Below are 5,378 nucleotides of genomic sequence, written 5' to 3' on the forward strand. Positions count from 1 at the left end.
GAAAATATGATACGAATTTGGCCCCATTTACAATCTTTCTAAAATTGTGTAAACTCCTGAACTTTACTATTAATCTCTTTAATTAAACTAAGTGATCCCTGTGCATTAATAATCTTCCTAATAATGCTGTTCACGAAATGGTCCCCGTGTGCTGATAACTTTCATAGCAAACTGATCCCAGAACAAAAATATCTTACACCATAATTTAATTACTCGGAAACTCGGTGCTCGCTGCTCTCTGTGCGCGAGCAGCAAACTTCTAACTACAGTTGCTGAGAGTTCAGTGCAGTGTTCTGTACAATGAGTGAACTATTTTATACACATTGGTAAGTGAGACATCTTTAATAGAGACTGTCAATGCCACCTCCCTTTACACTAACATCCCCGATACCCACAGCCTTACTGTTCCTTTCTTCAGTATCCATATACTCACTCCTGACAGATGTCAGATTTCAACATGTGCACAGCCACCAGGTCCAGTATCACACCAACGTATTTCCACATTGACTCTCTTGTGATCTTCCTTGAGATCTATACTTGCTTCCTTCAGCAGTGGTGAGTCTGCACCACCTGTGCCTAAACAAAATGAATCGCTGTTGAGAGATGGAGGTGAGGATGCACCTGGAGAGCTCATTTGTTGCCTGAAAGTATTTAGCCACCCTTTGGGCAATCAAAATGGTCAGTCGGGCTGATAACTGCTGACACTGTGCCAAAATTGGCCCAAACATGCTAGAGCAGGCACATCCGCTCCTCAGTAGCCAGCTGAACCACTGCCCCCAGCCGCTGTCCCTGCAGTGTCCCTACTCCTGCCAGTCTGAGGCCCATGCTGATGATTCTGCAGGGAGCTGACGTGCTCGTTGCAACCATTATTTCTCCTGTCACTCATTCTGAGAAGCCACTTCCACATAATACAACTTGTATGTGTTCCAGTAACTGGGTTGTCAATGACGTACCTGCTGTTGGTGATCCTAAATTCAGGCTTAGGTTTAGTCCATTTAGTAGCTTGCAACTGACAGTAGTATTCAGACTCGTAGTCAAGCTACGTAGGTGCACGCTGTCCACTATTAGCATATGGAGAGCCTGTTGGGTTATAATTAACTACAGAATAAGAAACATCTGCATAACTCACATTAAGGCTGTGAGGGTCTTCAACAATTTTCACCAAAATTATTTTCCAGGCAGTCTCATTGTTTTCCATGTCACCAATAAGAATTACACATCTCTCCTGAAGAATCTGATCTTTTGCTTTTTGAGAAATCTTGACCCATGAACCACTCTCCTCTTTAATTTACTTAATGTAACTGCCTTGCCAACAACCGTGCCAGCAGTGCTGTCTGGTACCAGTGTTTCAACCCTCTTGTCAAGCTCAGCAGTTCTTTTCTGTCAAAATCTGTAGCCTGTTTAGCATTCAGATCTGGTTTCAACTGCCTTCAACTTGTTCTTTTTTCTTTTTTCCATGATGAAGATGAAAACAGAGATATGGCATCCACAGTCTTTCTCTTTTGGAGGGACAAAAGTCATTGGCCTGTGACACGTTAACTCTCGCACCCGTATCCTTCTGCAGCTGAGCTATTGTCTCTCCACCCTTTCCTAGCATAGCTCCAGCAGCAGTGCTCAGTACCAACAATCTGGAGTAGTAAGTGCTGACCCCACCTCCAGCATAGTGTCATTTCTTCGCAACCTCATTTTCGACATCACCGTCTAGCAGCCTTTTCCTCGAATCTGATATTTCTGTGGACGGACATGCATCCGTACCCGTGTGAACCGCCACACTGCACTGCGACCGCTAAGCTGACACACAAGTGCGTCAAACGACGCTACCTTGCTGTCACAATGATGGCCAATGCTTGTGGGAACAGCTTATGCTACGACAATTCAACTGCAGAGTGTGGGAGTGCAGTGTTTCTTTTAACACACAATACTTGCATCAACAATATTATGAAAAGGATAGTTGCTCGTCACCCTATAGAGCAGATGCCGAGTCCTATATAGGCACAACAAAAAGACAGTCACAAAATAACATTTCAGACAACAAGGCCTTTGTCAAAAATAGATCACACACACACACACACACACACACACACACACACACACACACACACAAACACACACACACTTGTGACAACAGTCTCTGGTAGCTGAAGCCAGACTATGAGCAGCAGTATTGCATGATGGGAGAGGCAACTGGGTGGGGGTAAGGACAATGCTGGGCTGGGGAGGGAGAGGTGGCATTAATAGTGACTATTGATGCCACATCTTTTGTTCTAACATCTCTAATACCCATGGTCTTACCCCTATTGAACACTTCCTTTCCAAATGCCTTACAAAAATATATTGAATTTCTAACTGAGGCCTTTACAGATTGTAAAGTAAATAAATTCAATTATAACTGATCTGTTTCTTCTGCAAGAATGATTAGATTTTTCCGATAACAGTTATGACTGTATTAGTGCTGGGCAAACTTACAGATGAACTGTTTTATTTGTTGGATGAAAAATATGGTTATGAAGTTTGGTTATACGACTCATTCAGAATGACCTGTTAATTTTCTTTCTCTCCCTATTCAGGCAGGGCTGATGGTCTTCTGCCATCCACTGAACTTACACAATATACTCGTCCACACCTACACAACCCTTGTTCCCAACCCCTTATCTCACGGCTCATGGCCTCGATGCAAGACCTGTCCCATACATCTTCCCACCACCACTGACTCCAGTCCGTTGCAAACCTTGCCAATCCCATCAAAGGAAGGACTGTCTGTGAAACCAGTCATGTGGTCTGCACGCTAAGCTGCAACGACTGTGGTGCAATCTATGTGGGCATGACAACCAACAAGCTGTCTGTCTACATGAAGGGCTACTGACAAATTGTGGCCAAGAAACAAGTGGACCACCCTGTTGCTGATCATGCTGCCCAACACCACATTCTTCATTTCAATGAATGGTTCATGGGTTGTACTATATGGATCCTTCCCACCAGCACCAGATTTTCTTAAATGTGCAGGTGGGAACTCTCCCTATGTTCCTGGAATCCTCCTGGCCTTCGTTAGTCATTTTCCTCACCCATTTGGCCTCTTGTTCCTCCCATTCGAGCACTAAAATCTGTAAAGTCCTCAGTGAGAAATTCAATATATTTTGAGAGGGACGACTCAAAAATGCAGATGTGATGGCCACAAGTGGCTAGACTGTTTGGAACGGACATCTTGGTATGGAACAAGAGGCAGCTGTCAAAGTAGATGTATTACAGTTGGTTAGTAGGTCTGATATGGACAGAGGTACTGGTGTAGCCATCCTGGAGGCAGAGGTCAACATCAAGGAAGGTGGTTGTTGTGTTTAGTAAGAGCAGGTGAAGCGAATGGAGGAAAAGCTCTTGAGGTTCTGGAGGAATGTGGATTGGGTGTCCTACTCGTTGAGTCTGCAGCTCATGGATTAGTGGCTAGCATTGCTGCCTCTGGATCACATGGTCCTGGGTTAAATTCCCAGCCAGGTTGGAGATTTTCTCTGCCTGGGGACTGAGTGTTTGTGTTGTCCTCACGATTTCATCATCATAATTCGTGACAGTGGCTAGGCTGGACTGCGTAAAAAATTGGTCTGTGAAAAAATTGGGATCTTGTATGGGTGCTGATGACTGCACAGTTGAGTGCCCCACAAACCAATAATCATCATCATCATCATCACCTCCCCCTTGATCCAGATCACAAAGATGTCATCAATGAATCTGAAGCAGGTGAGGGGTTTAGGATTCTAGGTGTTTAGGAAGGATTCCTCTAAATGGCTTATGAATAGGTTGGCATAGGATGGTACCATGTTGGTGCCCACAGCTAATGTTTGTAGGTAATGCCACGGAGAAATAATTGTGGGTGAGGATATACTTGGTCATGGCAACTGGAAGGAGGTTGTTGGTTTGGAATTTATGTTGAAGGGGGGGTGGGGGGGTGAGGAGGAGCATAGAGATATAGAGATGGTGAGATGAGAAGTACTGGAACACGTCAATGCTTAATATCGGTTAACAACTAAAATTTTATTTCACTCTCGGAAGTAACTAATTTATTATTTTATAAAATTACACAGGTACGTGATATATTATTATTATTATTTAGACGATCTTCAAGGCACTATAGTTAACTGTGTTTTTATCTGACTGGAATATATTCGCTTCTCATTGGGGGGGGGAAACTCCTCTTCGTTGCTTTAGCTAACGTTTGGTAATGCCGAAGTGTTTTTCGTTCCTGGTCTGCCATTAGATGTGCGACTTACGCCATGACACCGCCACAGATCACTCAACTGTGGCGCCATGTAACTTACATTTGCATACAACTATCACATTTTTTGTGGTATTTTGTAGTCTTAGTTCTGTCTCCAAATAAAACATCAGGTACATCCGCAGCCTTGCTGTCATCATTCTTATTTATGTTGCCATATAATTTTTCCCTACTCATACAGCTACATATGTCTTTTGTCAGTGCAAAATTGCCGCCATTTCCAGTATGTTTTGGTCCTTTTACGACCTATGCAGCACAAGTGTCCTGTTCACACTACCCACAGTTAGCCGGTTTCTCATGTCTGTTTTTATCAAATTAACCTTACTGAAAACTAACTCGCAGTCAGCATTTTACGAGGGTGGGACAGTGCAGTTAGAGCAAAAAGAGCCCGCTCAGAAAAAGCTTCAGTTTTCAGTAAAAGCTCCCAAAACTTATCTTTTTCTTTTTTATGATCATCTGGTGCAATTATAAGCGAAACCACTTCAGTAAGAGTCGTTAGTGTTGTAGTATTGGGAAACGGGTCCTAAAATTGTGAGAGTGCATTGACTCTTTTGAAAACTTGTAACTTTGACAACACAGGGTGCTCCATGTTGTATCGTTTCTTTATTTCTGTGCCAGCAACTTTGTAGAAATTTTTGCAACATGAGAAGAATTGTTCAATATCTGCAGGATGTCTGACCACATCTGAATGTTTTAAGAACTCGTACAGTTTGACTGCAAGATACAATTTAGTGTTATGGAGTTCATGTCGCTGACTTTCAGGGTCTATTTCACCTATGTTTGCCCTCCTGACATATTCGCGTTGTAAATAACGCAATAGAATATTCTGGTAGAATTCACGTATTTTCTCATGTAGATTGTGAATAACTACTTTCTCGCTTTGAAATTCCAGATTTAAATTATTAAATAAAGAGAGCGACCATTCAAGGAAACAAACTAAAGTTTGTAGAATGGGCTATTGAGTTTTTCAGAAATAAATACTGCCCGATTTCGAACATCGGCTTTGGCTTTATGTGCAAGACTTGTCATGAAACCGATAAAAAATAGAAGTAGGACTTCCCCCTACTCGAATGTCACTCCTGACAATGAACGCCATCGTGTCTGAGGTAGCTTAAGA

General features: G+C 42.7%; 1 pseudogene; it reads right to left on the reverse strand.

Annotated features, from left to right (window-relative positions):
- Positions 1 to 882: 882 nt before the first annotated feature.
- On the reverse strand, positions 883 to 4,261 carry LOC126284859 (RNA-binding protein Pasilla-like; annotated as a pseudogene).
- Between the last annotated feature and the right edge of the window lie 1,117 nt (positions 4,262 to 5,378).

This window comes from Schistocerca gregaria, chromosome 1, assembly GCF_023897955.1.
Source record: "Schistocerca gregaria isolate iqSchGreg1 chromosome 1, iqSchGreg1.2, whole genome shotgun sequence".
NCBI lineage: Eukaryota > Metazoa > Arthropoda > Insecta > Orthoptera > Acrididae > Schistocerca > Schistocerca gregaria.